The following is a 17,761-nucleotide window of genomic DNA, read 5'->3' as shown; positions in this document are numbered from 1 at the left end:
CGCAGCTTGTGCATTTTTTGTTTGTCGAGGCTTGTCTCATTTATTATTAAAAGGAATTTACAACGTCATGGAAATGCATCTCGGGCCACGCCACAATCAATGTGCCCGTGACTAGAGGCATATTTCGACTCCGTTGAGATTTGGATTTGGGTCACATAGATGTGCACCCGAGTTTAGGGAGATAACATTGTTATAGGCGCGTCCTAAAGAGACTAACGTATTGTTATTTTAGGAAGAGGCTGTGAACGTTCATTAAACGGCCAAATCCAAAGTCTAGTCAATGGTTATGTATTTATTTGAGGGCCCCGGTGATGTGTGATTTATTTAGCGAGGATCGTCTCATTTTTATTTTAAAAGGATATCCTATAGCAACTACGTTTCTTGTCGCGTTTGTCTCTACTGATTGAAAGCGGAGATAGTCCTAGTTAATTGCGAGTTATTTATGGCAGGATTCAGAATACCCTTTTTACAAAAATCAGAAACAGGGTCGCGCCCGCGGGCAAGTGATCGAATCTTATGGTCCCAAGCCCAGCTCATGCAGGATGGGCCAGGCCTGGGCCACGGTTTTTCCGATGAAGGTCTATTCAGTTTGCTTCGACTTGGGCTCGACCTTCATGAGGTTGAGATTGTAAGCTTTGTGTTCCTTGTTCTAAAGTGTGATTTACCAGTTATACGAGACAGTTTATCAAAAGGGAAATAACTTAACTAGTAATGGATAGTTTTCATGCTTGGCATGTATTAAAGAATATGCTACACAATTAGACTAAGTCTAAGATACAACCTACTGCATTGGGAATACTTTTATCTACCAGCCTACATATACAAACTAACATTCAATCACCATACATTGATATCTACTAGGCGTGCAAGCTACCTTCAGTATCCAAACAAAAATGTAAACTATTATACATTACATGATATTCAATATAACAGTCTATGTATGAGAAAAAAAAACATCTTTAGATCTTCTCTTTTGTATTCATGCTCAACTTTCAAGTTACATTGATACTATTAATCGTGTACCTGGTATAGCAAAGCAAAAGAAGAAGGAGAATGATCAGCTGAGCAGTATACAGCAAACACAGCAACAACAGGTAAGCAGCAATCAACAATCAACAGCTAACAATCAGCAACAAATGTCACCAATAGTTCACAGATAAACAACAGCAGTCTCAACAACAAGGGAAACCCAATAGTTGGTCGAGCAACAGTCAAGCAATCCCAGAAACAGAATGGTGACCCAGCAGAAAAACCAGAGTATTCAATGTAACAGCACTAACAGTTCAACAATCACAAATAGCTCGGCAAATAACCAACAACAATTGGCCAAGACAGCTTGACCAATCTGAACTCCTAAGCAGTTTTCAGACAGTGTTTGTTTACAATATTCTGAAAAACTTCTTTATGTTTCTTGCTTTCTCTAAAGACTAAAAAAATGTCCAGCCCCTTTTAAGTTCTAAAAAAGCTTAAATATAAACCAACAACCCAGTGCAGTCAAGCTGCCTGGATCCTGCCAATTGCAATCTGCCCATACCCCTTAGCTTCCCATGCCTAGAGGTATTTTTCTTGGTAAACTTAATCAGCCCCCCATGCTTTGTCCTATTTCTCTAATCAAGAGTTATGGGTTTAAATTATTCATTTAGTTCCCATGCTCTTGTGTTTTGTTCCCCCTTAATAGTATTTTAATTGACACTTGACAGCTTCTTTAATCCTGAACACTCAGTCAGTTTCTTCCCCCCAACCAAAATTATCCCACAGACCCTTGATCATTGTTGTCTTGCCCCACCCTTTCATTCTATTGTATCTGTTAGTCTACCAGTTCGAATCCCCCCTCCCACAGCTAACAAACCAACCTACAATCAGTCCAACACAAGCATTTAACAAAACCAGCCAGTAAGAGTTAGGTCGTTTGTTATTTGATGCTGTGAAACTAACGACAACATGTGTCGAGTCAACTTTGCGAGTTATAATGTATACTAACTAATCGCTGATCGATTAAACTCAAGACAGAACAAATGAGTGATTCAGGCATTTTTCCGAACAACGATGGAACTTTACGACACTTAATTATTTGACGACGTTACTCAAATCGACTATACGAACTAATATACGTAACAATTAATCGACAAACAACACAGACTAAACAAGGCACCAATTTATTTCAACACTCGGGGCATTTAACACGAAGTTTATGAAACTTAACTGGTCGACGACATCAGTCGAAGCGAACAAACATCTTATAACACTCATTTAACATTTAAGAAAAGAAATCGACCAAACAAAAAGGGTCTTTTGAAGATGGGGAGAACTGACAGAAAATAATCAAAAGATTCAGAACAAATATACGAACATATGCACAAACAAAAAAGAAAGAAAAGAAGATTACACCGGGAACTTACCTCAACACGAAACAGGTTTGGTTTTTTAGGGTTCTTGAACTCAGATTTGGGATTCGACAAGTTCTGCTTGCATTTGACCGGAACCAAAGCTGATTAAGGCCTGAGGGACGTTAGGGGAGTGACTAGGGTGAATATGGGGTGGTTTTGTGTAGATCTAGGTTTGGTCTCGGATCTTCGAATGAAGATTCGAGACGTTCGGGGAAGATTCGAGGTAAGCTGAGTGTGGATTTGGAGAGGGGGGTCATGGTGGTTCAGGGGTGTTAGACTCATGGCCAACGGCACCGTTGCCGCCGGCTTTCAGGCGAAGGGGTGGGGTGGCGGCTAGGGTTTGGGTGTTAGGGTTGCTCAGGGAGACGATGAAGCCGGGGGGTGTTTTGGATAGGGGGCGGGGTAACCAAGTTGGGCTTTATATATGATTTTGAGGTTTAGATCCTGGCCGTCGGATCATGTGAGATCAAGGGCCAGGATCTACTCATTGAAGAGAGACGACGTCGTTCGGGTGCTGATGGTGGGTTGAGACCGGGTAGGGGATTGGATCGGGTCAAATTTGACGGGCCTAAGGGAAGGCCTGGATTCGTTGGATCAAGGGGTTGGACGGCTCAGAACAATTGCCTAAGACGGCGTCGTTTGGGTTAAATGAGTGGCCCGATCAGGACCGTTCATTTGAATCAAATCAATGGCTCAACACAAAGACGCTGATACGACGTCGTTTGGGACGTACCCGGGCAGCCTGTGCTTGGACTGGACCTGTGTCATCTTGGGCTCGATTTTGATTCATTTCTTGGCCCAAACCAATTTCATCACTCTTTTCTTTTTGTTTTCTAATTTTAAATAAAAATAAAATAAAATAAAATAAATAAAAAATGAAATTAAAACCACCATTAATTTACTCACTTAACACAATCATCACACACATATAAAAATATTTGAAGTAAGTTAAATCACAACCTAGAATAAAAGATGCGTATATATTTTTGTGAATTTTCTTTTAATGACCGAATTATGGTTTAATTACCATGACATACATATTTTGTATTTTGTTCAATAAGATTAAATGAAAAACGGACAGAACCACAAATGACTAATAGCATACGTCACGGAAAATCGAAAAATTGTACAGTGAGGTCATTTGTCACTATTTTTTGTTTTCTTTTGGAGTGATTGTCCGTGAAGCAAAAATCACGTGCTTACAGGTTGGACAAAGGTTTCCATGAAATATGGATCAGAAGCATGAATGTGAAGTCTTTTGATGGGTTCCAGAGGGCCACGATCAGGGAAATCAACCTTTGCTTGCAGATGGGGCCAACTTGATTCGACGTTGAATTCCAAGTGCTTGACATACCAGCCTCATATAATCTTCTGTTGGGCCGACCATGGATCCATGCTGCTGGAGTCGTGCCCTCCATACTACATCAAGCCGTAAAATTCGAATGGAACCGTCATGAGGTGATCATTTATAGAGATGGGTGTAACCCCATCTACACTAGTCAAACCATCCCGACCATTGGACATAGAAGAAGGCTAGGAGGGGAAACCTATCATCACATTGAACGGGTCAATGCCGTCGAGAAGGATAAGTGATGGAGTAACAAAAAAAGCATACTAGCATGGTCCGGATATGAACCCGGCAAAGGGCTGGGAAAGAACTTCCAAGGTATCACAAAGCCGATACGGCTAAAAAATCATGGTACCACCTTTGGGCTCGGATACCAGTATACATGGCAAGAGTACATGGAGTGGTAGCCTCCATGGCGCGGACCATATTAACCTCTTGAGCAACCGGTACCACGTTTGGAACAAGCTTTCCACCAGGCCGACATAATATTGGGAACTGCAGAAGAAGAAGCACTAGCTGGGCTGAAGGATTTGTTCTTGGAAGACGAGGACATGGATTGTTGTGCCATAATTGAGGAGGAAGAGGAGGAGGAGGAAGAAGGCCTCACCATTCAGACTGTGGCAAACTGCCACACCATCCCGAGCCTGTTGAGTCCCTTGGTAGCTTGGCAAGATTTACTTCTATAGTCGTTTTAGGCATTTAAAATTTCCTATAGTTTCATTTTAATCTTTACTTATTTCAAAATAAATGCTCGATTCATCGAGCCCTATTTTGTCTGAACAATTTCTCAAGTTTTAATCAAATGTATTTGCTCTTTATTATTCACTACTGTCTTTACACTTTTTCTTTTCACATCGCTATTATTACTTTTTTTGATGAACCAGTAATCGTGACATGTAATGAGGCAACGCAATATGAGAATAGTGACTCAGAGGAAGAAGATGAAATACCCGAGGAAATTGTTAAAGAAGTCAAGAATTTTGAGAACACGCCTAAGTCCAACTTGGACGAAACAGAAGCAGTAAACTTGTGAGACACCGAGACCGTCAAGGAGACTCATATCAGCATTCATTTGTCACCAACAGAGAAGGAAGAATACATCTATTTTCTAAAGGAATATGAGGACATCTTCGCATGGTCGTATGACGATATGGCTGATTTGAGCACATCTATAATGGCTCAAAAGTTGCCTACTAATCCCTTGTGTCCGCCAGTCAAGCAGAAACTCAGAAAATTCAAACCAGACAAGAGTCTAAAAATCAAGGAGGAAGTTACCAAGCAGATCAAAGCCAAGTTCTCAGGGTAGTCGAATATCCAACCTAGTTAGGTAACATCGTGCCAGTTCCGAAGAAGGACGGGAAGGTCAGGGTATGTGTTGTTATCGGGATTTAAATAGAGCAAGTCCCAAGGAAGATTTTCCACTACCAAATATACACATACTGATCAATAACTACGCCAAGAATAAACTTCAATCCTTCGTAGATTGCTTCGCGGGTTATCACCAGATCTGGATGGATGAAGAAGATGCAGAGAAGACAGCTTACATTACTCCGTGGGGTGTATATTGTTATAATATGATGCCATTCGGTTTGAAGAACGTTAGGGCCACCTACATAAGAGCCATGACAACTATCTTTCATGATATGATACACAAAGAAATAGAGGTATATGTGGATGATGTCATTATCAAATCCAAAAGGGTCGCAAATCACATAGCAGACTTGAGGAAGTTCTTCGACAGGCTCAGGAGGTACAATTTGAAGTTGAACCCCGCAAAGTGTGCATTCGAGGTTCCCGTAGGAAAGTTATTGGGATTCATTGTCAGTCACCGAGGGATCGAGATAGATCCAACTAAAGTCAAAGCTATTCAGGAGTTACCACCACCTAAAAGCAAAAAGGATGTGATGAGCTTCATAGGACGACTCAACTACATCAGTCGATTCATAGCACAGTCCACAATCATATGTGAACCCATCTTCAAGATGCTGAGGAAAGATGCCGAGACAAGTTGGACTGAGGATTGTCAGAAAGCTTTTGACAAGATCAAGGAGTACCTGTCCACACCAGCAGTTCTGGTCCCGCCAGAACCAGGACGACCTTTGTTACTTTATCTATCCGTGTTAGATGGAGCCTTCACATATGTTTTGGGACAACATGATAAGACAGGAAAAAAGGAGCGGGCCATATATTATTTGAGCAAGAAGTTCACACCTTATGAAGTACAGTATTCTCAACTTGAACGCACTTGCTGTGTTTTGACCTGGACATCCCAAAAATTAAGGAATTACTTTTGTGCCTACACTACATACCGCATATCCAGGATAGATCCTCTAAAGTACATATTTCAGAAACTCATGCCTATTGGAAGTTCGCTAAATGGTAGATACTACTAAGTGAGTTCGATATTGTCTATGTAACTCAAAAGGCAGTCAAGGGACAAGCATTAGCAGATCACCTCGCTGAAAATCCGATGGGAGGAGAATACGAACCATTGAAAACATATTTTCCTGATGAAGAAGTATCATTTGTAAGAGAAGACATTACCGAGGCATACGACGGTTGGAGGATGTTCTTTGACGGAGCTATAAATTTCAGAGGAGTGGGCATTGGAGCCGTTTTGGTATCAGAAACGGGTCAACATTATCCCGTATCTGCTAAACTCAGATTTTCTTACACCAAGAACATGGCAGAGTACGAAGCCTGTATACTAGGGCTCAATATGGCAATCGACATGAACATTCAGGAGTTGTTGGTGATTGGTGATTCAGATTTGCTTGTGCACCAGGTACAAGGAGAGTGGGCCACCAAGAATTTCAAGATATTTCCATATCTACGCCACGTGCAAGAATTGAGGAAGAGATTTACAAAGATAGAATTCCGACATGTGCCCAGAATTCAGAATGAGTTTGCCGACGCATTAGCCAATTTGTCATCAATGATACATCATCCAGATAAGAACTATATTGATCCCATTCCGGTGAGGATCCATAATCAGCCGACATATTGTGCTCATATCGAGGAAGAAGTAGATGGAAAGCTTTGGTTCCATGAAATCAAGGAGTACTTATCAAAAGGAGAATACCTGGAGCATGCAAATCACACCCAGAAACGCACACTCCCAAAATTGTCAAATCACTTCTTCCACAGCGGAGGGAATTTGTATAAAAGAACTCCTGATTTGTGTTTATTGAGATATGTTGATACAAATGAGGTTTCTAAATTACTTGAAGAGGTACATGCTGGGACCTGTGGTCCGCACATGAATGGTTTCGTCTTGGCTAAAAAGATACTCAGGGCCAGTTACTTCTGGATGACCATGGAGACGGATTGCATTCAGTATGTTCGCAAATGCCTTTAATGTCAAGTGCATGCCGACATGATAAAAGTGCCACCAAATGAGCTCAATGCAACAAGCTCACCTTGGCCATTCGCCGCCTGGGGAATGGATATTGTTGGTCCGGTTGAGCCCACTGCTTCAAATGGACACAGGTTTATTCTAGTAGCCATTGATTACTTCACAAAATGGGTAGAAGCTGCATCTTTCAAAGCTGTAACCAAGAAAGTCGTTGCATATTTTGTCAAGGATCGTATTGTTTGCCGATTTGGAGTTCCTGAGTCCATTATTACTGACAATGCCGCCAACCTCAATAGTGATATGATGAAATCTATATGTGAAACTTTCAAAATCAATCATAAGAATTCCACCGCCTACAAACCTCAAATGAATGGAGTCGTAGAAGCCGCCAACAAAAACATTAAAAAGATACTAAGGAAGATGGTAGAGAATCACAAGCAATGGCATGAGAAGTTACCCTTTGCTCTGTTAGGGTACCGCACCACAGTTGGCACGTCCACTGGGGTAACCCCCTACATTCTGGTTTATGGTACCGAGGCTGTCATCCTAGTCGAGGTAGAAATTCCTTCTTTAAGAATCGTAGCTGAACTCAGCGATGCTAAGTGAATAAGGAGTCGCTATGAACAATTGGCCCTTATCGATAGAAAGAGGATGAACGCAGTATGTCATGACCAACTTTACCAGAACAGAATGTCTAGAGCTTTCAACAAAAGAGTCAAACCAAGATAGTTTGCACCAGGGCAGCTGGTATTGAAGAAAATCTTCCCGCATCAAGATGAAGTTAAAGGGAAATTCTCTCCCAACTGGCAAGGTCCATACATGGTTCACAGGGTCTTGACAGGAGGAGCACTCATACTTGTATAAATGGATGGGGAAATCTGGCTAAAACCAATCAATTCAGACGCAGTCAAGATTATTTCACATTTCTTTTCTAATGTAATTGAACTACGCTTGACCTGGTTCCGGTTTAAGAGGGGATACGTAGGCAGCCTTATGGGTTCGGTCAAATTATAATAAAATTTTCATTTCCCCCAAAATCAGAAACTCGGGCAGAATTTTGAGGAGGGTCCTCAAAATTCCAGAGCAAGTCCAGTCATCACCGACGCGCATCAAAAAGTGAGTAATCAGTCAAGAACTAAGGCAGAATTTTGAGAAGGATTCTCAAAATTCCGAAGAAGATTCAGCAGGGTCCGTCATCCGTAAACAGTTAAAAATCATCTAACAAACTGGGGCAAAATTTTGAGGAGGACCCTCAAAATTTTAACATAAGATAGCTGCAATGCCTTTGAAATGTGTCACAGTCGCTATTTCATCAAAAATTACTTGATATATCAATACACTTCCAAAACAATTCTTTTTTTTATCAATGATTGTATATTTTTTGAAAATTCTATTTCCATAACAGTCAGGTGCTACCTAGAGGAATTCAAAGGGGGCTTCCAGAGTAGACCAGAGCAAGACCGGAAGACGAAGCAAGAACCAACCTCCCCTCAAAAAACTTACGATTTTTCTTTTAATGCAGGCACATTTGACGTAACAGTAGCATTCTCAAAACATGTATACACAAAGCAAATTCACCATCCATCCGGTCATCAGACACTAAATATATCTCCAGCTAAGACATACACTACCCTTATTTGCTATTCGCTCTTTGAATGGGACTAATCCTATCCCCCACATTTGCATGGGACTAATCCCTGTCCTCTATATTTGCATAAGTCTAATCCTGGACTCCACATTTGCATAGGACTAATCCTTGTCCCCCACATTTGCATGAGGCTAATCTTTGCCTCCATATTTGCATGAGTTTAATCCTGGGCTCCATATTTGCATGAGTATATTCCCTGACTCCATATTTGCATAAGGCTAACCCTTGCCTCCTATTTGTATGAGTCTAATCTCTGACTCAACGTTTGCATGAGTCTAATCCTTGACTCCATATCTGCATGAGTCTAATCCATGACTCCATATTTGCATAAGACTAACCCTTGCCTCCCATTTGCATGAGTCTAATATCTGACTCCATGTTTGCATGAGTCTAATCCTTGACTCCATACTTGCATGAGTCTAATCACTGACTCCATACTTGCGTGAGGCTAACCCTTGCCTCTATATTCGCATAGGTCTAAATCCTTAACTCCATACTTACATGAGTCTAATCTCTGACTCCATATTCGCATGAGGTTAATCCTTGCCTCCATATTTGCATGAGTCTAGTCCTTGACTCCATATTTGCATGAGTCTAGTACTTGGCTCCTTATTCGCATGAGTCTAGTCCTTGCCTTCCCATTTGCATAAAAGCTAATCCTTGCCTCCCCACTTGCACGGGACTAAGCATTGTCCCTCTTTGCACAGATATTGCTCTATTTCTACTACTATCTATTTGCTTTTCAATCGGGCTAAGCTCTGCACTTCATTTCACAAGACTAAGCCTCGTCTTGTTACATCATATTATTGCATATCATGGGCTGAAACATCTCTAATCTATCTGAAGGCGTCATAGTCCAAAGGCATCATTCTCATAGCCGGAAGACACCATGCCATGGTCTGAGGATCTCTCGAACTTGCATATCATTATTCAAAGGCGTCATGGTTTGGGAGGCACCATTTTCATGGCCCGAGAATACCAATTCATAGTCTGCGAATCCCTTACTAAACAATTCATGGCCCAGGACATCATGGTCTAAGGACGTCATCTTTAACCATCCGAAGACAACCTTCATGGTCCAAAGTAAATCTACATCATGTTTAAATTTTTGCAAATACGTTTGTAGCATCTTTTATCTGCAGGTAACCAGTAAGCAACCGCTATCCTAGCAGGAGCAATCTCGCTCCAGTTCCCACCAACCGTTCGAGCCTTAACCGCTCACCATAGTCGCTTCCGCATCTCGTGTCCGTTCTTGCAATAATTTCATTGGCCTACTGCGCGGGTGAATCCAGAAATCAGGGATATGTAGGCAACTCGAAAATTGGAGTTCGGCCTCTATCTTTCAAAACATCTCATCCGGCCAAAATCGGTCATCATTTCTTTACCCGAAAACTCTTCATCCCTCTCGGATAAAGAGGGGCAACTATTAATACCCAATTTTTCTTATTTATTTTTTATATGCATAAATACCTTTGAAATAGCATATATATGCATATACAAGCATGCACAATGTTTTTATAATTTTTCCATAATTTTAAAGATTTAAATTGATTTATTTCCTCCCCTTTTATTCATAAAATCCCAACAATTATTTCCCAAATTATTGTTATGATGATTTATTCATGTAATTTCTATAATTATGCCAAAATATGATTAATATATTTTTTATGCATTTTTATAATTGCATTTAGTATTTCTTTTAAGCTAAATTGCATATAATTGCAATGTTAGCCCATTTAATGTATAATTACATTTTATATGCATAAAATTGGTCCATATATTTTTAAAATGATAATTACATATTTTAAATCATTTTGTGTTGAAAATTATGTTTTAGAAATTGTTTATTACTTATTATAAATTAAATAGGGAAAAATTGCTATTTAAATTATAGCCGAATTTGGCATTTCAATTGCTGCCCAAATTGGACCCAACCCCAACCCAATTTCTTATTAAAATACTTGACCTAGAACCTATCTACGCTTACCCAAACCCGGAACCCATCTACCCGATCAAATCCTGGCAGTTGATCTCCTAGATCACTAGTCCATACCTTTTCTTTCCTTTTTTAATCCTAATTACCCCCGAACCCTAGTCATTCTTTACAGCCCACCGCCTCTAAATTCTCTCGTCTCCTCTCTTCTCTCAACCTAACCCTAAATCCTTTTCAACCGCCTCTCTTCTCCGGTCTTCTCCGGCGACCACTCTTCAACCCCAAGCCTCCAATGGCTCCTGCATTGCCTTGCTCATCATCTCTGAGGCTTTCAAGGGCCCTGGGCCATGCCGACTTGTTCCTAGAGTTGCTATTTTGGCTGTTCATGGCTTCTACGGTGTGATTTTGGGCAAAGTTACACTATATTTATTACGATCTTTGAAGTTTTAAGCAGGTTCTTCCATCTCTATTTAGGTTTCTTTTGAAACCCTAATTTTCACTTGTATCTCTTAGATCTGGGCCATTTTTAACCGATTCGAGTCTGTTCCTTCTATGTTTTACACTGTTCTCGAACCTCTTTTGAAAAATCATCGACTTCAAGCTGTTTTTACTTTCTTTAAAGTTAGGGTTTCTCGGAGCTTCTTCTACACTTGTTTAAACCTCTATCATTTTCATATCTTGATTGATTCTGTGTTTCTACTCCTTTTTCAACTCGTATATGTGAAAACCCTAGTTCTTGGTCTTAACCCTGGGTTCTGAGTCTGTATTTGATGATTTATTCATTTAATCTATATGCTTGCTTGTTTCTCATGAATCCCTGAGTTTTCTATGATTTTACCCTACTATGCTCATTAGGGTTTCTAATTTTTGCTTCTTCCTCCTCTACTATGTTCATTCTGTTAAACTCCTATAATCAGTACTATGTTCCATGCGAATCCCTGATTTTGTGTTATTTTTACCCTACTGTGCTATTAGGGTTTCTCATTTTTGCCTCTTCTTGCCTATTGTGTGTTTATTCTGTTTGTTCATAGAAATTTATGGTAATTCCCCCTACCCCCCAAATCATTACCATTGTCCATCGGAATCCTTGATTCCCTGTGATTGATATCCTTCTAATCTCTTGTAATATTCTCTACTGATTTTTAGCCTCTAAGTTATTTTTCTTGCCTTATTTTATGGTCGACTATGATGTCAACCGACTCTTATGTTATTTACTTAATTGGGATATTATATACTTAGCCTTAATTACATGTTCTATACTTGCACTATGCTGAAACTATTTCTTTGTGTGTTATATTCCAGTCTTATGTGATCTCTTTCCTTATTTGTCTTTACCATTTGAAATTAACTCCCTTAATTAAGAGAGTACTTCTACTAATTTTATACTAATTGATACCTAGTTCCATAATTACTGCTTGATTTTGATTTTTACCTTATTATTCTACCTAGTTTCAAACTATATATATATATATATATATATATATATATATATATATATATATATATATATATATATATGCTCTCTCATTAACACACAGACATGAACTCTTGGTTCAAAACTATCTCTCATACTTAAAAATTTCTGCTCTCTCTCTTGTGCTACTTGCTACTGCTTTAAGTTAGCCGGTTGCAAGCCAAGGCTAATCATTTGTGTTCTCTTGTTCTTTCATTCTGCTCACTATCCTCTTTACTGGTATGTCCTAGTTTTAATTCAAAGTTCCAACAATAATATGATTCTCTTATTGTTTCAGTTCATCTTGTTTCTAGTTTGCTTCTATTTGTGGTTTTGTTGTGAAACTTGTAGTTGAGGGTTATATTATCAGCATGTCATCATGTCTTCCCCTCCCTTGAGATCAGTATATTTCCCCTTCTGTTTGTTTCTGAGCATGTCTACACCAATCATCTCTTACTTGTTATATGTTTACCACCATGAATTCCCCAAATCCCTATCCCCCTGCATGTGAGTCTGTTCTTTATGTCTGATTTTGTGACTATGTCTAGTTAGCTGCTTCTGGGCATGACTATACTAATTCCCAATTCTTTGCTTAATTATGTGTCCTATGTATTCCCAAACCCCTTTTACCCCTGTTTGTGACTACGAAACCTGCCTTGATGTTGTGACTCCTAGTTGTGTATGAACTTATTCTAAGGTGTTTGGACTTTGTTAACTTCTCCAATCTCTTTTTCAAATAGTCTCTGTTGCTTTACTAAATTACTTTCAAAAAAACTTTTGTTTTAATACAGTTTTGTAGTAAAACCTTCCAACTTGTGTAAATCACTTTTACTCTACTCTTAGTCAATAAGTTATGCCCCCTCCAGTATGTGTACTGCCTTGGGATCCTCTTGAGAACCCTCTAAACTCTGGCATACTAAGGTTGGCCCTTCTACACTGCACTTGTTCAATTTTGGTTACCAAATCTAGGTGTAAGCACTGCCCGGGATCCTTGAGATCCTTAGGGATCTTTGATGCACCTAGACTATATCATTGTCTATGGAATTGAGGCATATGAGTTCATTGGAGGCTTTGAGGAATCTAGGCTTAATCGAAGGCTCCCTATAGAATAGCTTCTTGATTTTTTATTTACTTGTGTATTTCATTCATTGGTCTGTAATAACTTGTAAGCAGATATTAGTGTATTTAGTGAAAAGGGTGGGTAGATACATGCTTTATGGGGTAATACGGGTAGAAATCATGCTCCTAGAATCTTACTTTTAAATTTGTTTGCTCTACTAAGTAAAAATCATGCCTATAAGGTTCTACATCTTGTCATGTCTAGAAACCATGCCTATAGGATTCGGATAATTTCATAATAGGAATCATGCTTTCAATGTCTTAAAAAAATCGGATTAACTTATAGATGCCATGCCTATAGGACTTAATTCGGATTCTGGAGCAACGAGTGTTATGTACGTTTCTATGCCTGCAAATCGTTAAAATCAGTATTACACTTAGATAACATGCCTATAGGGAATCATATTCGAAATTCTGCCTTTCAATCTAATTTAGTCTAAATAAGTTAACTTGATCACGCCTAGTTCATTTCTGAATTGGTTTTATTAAGTATTAAGTATTTCCTAAAACAAGTTCTTTCAAACTGCCTCAATCTCATTAGATACCATGCATATAGGTATTAAAGGAGTCTATTTCAAAACCTACTTTATTTCTGTATTAATATAGACATCAGTACTCCGCGTATAGGCAAGCCCTTAGGGCGTTTTCAAAACTGCATCTCTGAAACTGTTTCTATTGCTTAATGTTTTCTGATTCCTAACAGGCTTTAAAAATCCATAGGCAATTGCTAGGGTTATAACTTCTGAGTTTAAAAGAGGTTATTTGTCTTCTGCATATTCACCTAGATATCCTTCTTTAGGACATTGTCTAATAAAAGACCTTAACTGTGCTTGAGTCGTGCTGCTTATGTGTTTGTTTGAGGAGGAAACTCTGAGCCTCTAATTGCTCCCTTTATGTGTTGAAAGTCCTAAGTGTTTTTGATTGTTGCCTTAGAATTTTTGCCTTTTAAAACCTTAGGGGTACGTCTAGAACCAACTATTGGTAGAGGTCCTAACTCCCTCCAGGACCATTAAGAAGGGACGGGTAGCAGCACGCAATAGAAATCGTTGACCAAACACTCGCTTTGTATGACCAATAAGGGGATGGGAAGGGTAGATATGAGATATGATGACTACGCGCTAATGTCACGTGTAGCCCCTCATTGAGGAGTGTTTACCAGACATTGTGTGGGGTGACCCTATAGGATAACCAACCTAGGACCCCTTTTTACCAGATTCCCTTTTTTATTTAAACCTTTGTTTTACAACTTGTCCAAATCTTACTACTTGAGTTATCCCAACGTGTTTTACTTGCGACCTATTTGATTCAATTGTTTACTTATAATGGATTAATTTGTGAATATAAGTTCGGCCGGGACCCACAGTTGTGGACCAAGAGGGGTGCCTAACACCTTCCCCTCGAGGTTACTTCGACCCCTTACCCTAATCTCTGGTAATGCAAACCAACCCAAGAGTTAATCGATCTAGGTGCCCTAAAGCACCATAATCCGTTAGGTGGCGACTCTTCAAATACCTAATTCCCAAAAGGAGATCAGTTAATAATGTATTTCCGCTTTTAAATTCCGTTGATTTAGTTTTGTTAAGTTTTAATTATGAAAGGTAAAGGAAAAAGGTGAATAAATCTCTAACGTTGGCTTGCCTAGCGAGTGTGATGTTAGGCGCCATCACGGTCCCGGCGGTGGGAAATTCGGGTCGTGACAAGTTGTTACACATTTTTTATAATGTATCATAGTATATTATATTGTATTATACTGTATTATTTTCTATTAATATAATATGTGGATAGATTGTATTATTTATTATCGTTTTATGATGTCGCACACTCATAATATGAGAAATATTACCAAAAAAAAGTAGGTTACGGAGTAAAATAATTATATAAAAAGGTAGAATAAAAGATAATATCGGATTATTTAATAATAAGGAAAGGCAAGATGAGGAAAAAAAAAGTAAGGTAACATCGCGACTACACCAAATATGTCGTTACATAAAATGACACTTTTTATCATTACATAACGAATTCAACAATACAATACAATACAATACAATACAATACAGTAAAGTTTAATTAACAATCAAAACAAACATTATATTTGCGAGGATGATATCATACAATGGGTAACACTATTATATGAGGATTTCATCCTGAATGGTTTAAATGATGTAAAATGGTACAACAAGTTGAGGCATTCCTTTATTTTTCCGTATAATAAGCCTTTAATTAGGTAAGTTCACAAATGTGTGTGCATAAATCTGATTGATTTTGTGATTGTAGTGCATTAATTACTACATTGCGACACACAGGAGTGATGGCAGGAACAAGCGATCCACAGATGGCTGTTCCTGCAAATCCTGTGGCAGTAATAGGTTCCCAGTTTTGTGTTCCATACCCTTCTGATCTCAACATCGTGAAAAAGTCATGACATTAAAAGATGGTGCTTTTCAAGTTGTTGATGCTGATGGAAATGCTTTGTTTAAAGTCAAAGGCCAAGTCTTTAGCTTACGTGAACGTCGAGTCTTGGTTGATGGTTCTGACAATCCTCTCGTTACTTTCCAACAAAAGGTCATCATTATATATATATTATTTGGTTTCATGGTCAGATCGTTAATTTAATAATTTATCCTTGTTTTTGCATCAATGGGATAGGACAAAATAGGGCTGAATGTGTTGGGGTCGAAATAGCATGGTGTATGCGGAAGCTAACAATGCAAAGCTGATAGACGATAAATCAGAAAAGAAAGAAAATATATTAAAGAATAGGACATTATAACAGAGTTTGGTCAATTGATCTACATATAAAAAAAGCTAGTATAAAAACTATTGAGAGAAAAATCTCCCTAAATACGACTCTTTAATAACTACATTGTGGATATTATTGTTGTTCTTGTTGTGAGTGGAAAACATCAATTTATAGAAGTACTTCTTGTCCAAGGAAAGGATAAGGCATATGAAAGAGGTTTATTTCTTTTAGGAGTCTTCGTTCCTTTCTTCAAGAAAAATAGTTTTAATAAATTAAAAATTTAGGGCAAAATTCTAACAGAATATATGTAGATGATTTATATAACCTATAACCAGTTTGTTTATGATTGAGGTATAGTAATTAGTTTACGATAAACCTTGGGAATAATCCCCCTTTAATGAGTCTACCTAGCAAATCTGAATTAATTAGGCCAATAAAAAAAAAAAGAGCTATAATTGATTGATTCATTTTCTCTGAATAAGAAAAGAGCTATAGTTGATTGATTCATTTTCTCTTCAACTATACTCCTATAACAATAATATAGTAACTTTTTCTTCCATTTATTTAAACGACCTAACTATCCTAAGATTGAAGTGTAATTGATTGACAGTCAAAAGGAATCTATTATGACCAGGGGCGGCGCTACCCTTGTTAAAAGGGGAGTCAATTGACACTTTTTTGCTGGGAATTTATATTATAGAGATAGGTTTAAAAAAATTATTGAATTTATATGGTTTCTCCGTATATTTAGTTCTTTATATTTTGACTCTCTTTTAATAAATATCTTAACTCCATCACTGATTGTGACATATGCTCATGTGTTTCCTTTTCTGATTTCATGAATATTTAGCTATTGAGTGCTCATAATAGATGGCAAGCATTTAGAGGAGAGAGTACGAACGCTAAAGATTTGCTCTTTAGTGTCAAGAAGTCTGCACTTTTACAATTCAAAACCAAGTTAGATGTATATCTGCCTGCTAACACCAAAGAAGAAGTTTGTGATTTCAAAATTGAAGGCAGCTGGCTTGACAAATCTTGCGTTATTTATGCTGCTAATTCTACCAAAATCGTCGATCGGTTTCACTATTTACTTTTCTAGACGGTATACATAGATTGTTCTGCTTAAAATAATTATCATTAGTAGAAGTGTTTATATTAATCATATTTGTAATTGCATGCAGATGCACAAGAAACTCACTGCAGAAAGTATGCTACTTGGCAAAGATAATTTTGGTATGTCTGTGAGTGAAAACATAGATCATGCGTTCATAGTTGCTCTTATTGTGATTCTTGACCAGATTAACGAAAATGACTGAGATTATGTCAAGAATTTACAACATCTAATTTTTGTTTACTATTTCCATCTTTTTGTCAATTAAGAAGTATGTTGTAGTCTTTATTTTTAATAAAAAGTATTTGCTAATCATATCTCTCCTTATCAACTCTCTCTCTGGTGTACACATCTGAGTCTTAGAATACGAGTTAATTTCACTTATGATCATTCAACTATATTTCAATTTCACTAAAGTCACTCAACTATTTTTTGTCACTTAAAAATAACTAAACTTTCACATTGTCACTTAAAAGTCATTTTGGTTGAAACCCCTATTATAAATATGACATGGCATAAAACTTAATGAGAAAAATCCAAAAATAAATGTCACATAAGCTTAAATGAACAATACCTACTTAGATCCATTTCTCCCTTAATGTGATTTGACCCATAACCTAAATGAGTTTCAATAGGGGGAAAAAAACACACGCCTAATAAAATTAGG

At 38.1% G+C, this 17,761-nt stretch overlaps 1 pseudogene; it reads left to right on the top strand.

The window, feature by feature from the left end:
• Positions 1-15,541: 15,541 nt before the first annotated feature.
• On the top strand, positions 15,542-17,409 carry LOC104216910 (protein LURP-one-related 10-like; annotated as a pseudogene).
• The last annotated feature ends 352 nt before the right edge of the window (positions 17,410-17,761 follow it).

This window comes from Nicotiana sylvestris, chromosome 7 (assembly GCF_000393655.2).
Source record: "Nicotiana sylvestris chromosome 7, ASM39365v2, whole genome shotgun sequence".
NCBI lineage: Eukaryota > Viridiplantae > Streptophyta > Magnoliopsida > Solanales > Solanaceae > Nicotiana > Nicotiana sylvestris.
The sequence above is the reverse complement of the archived record's forward strand: the minus strand, read 5'-3'. Positions and strand labels throughout refer to the sequence as shown.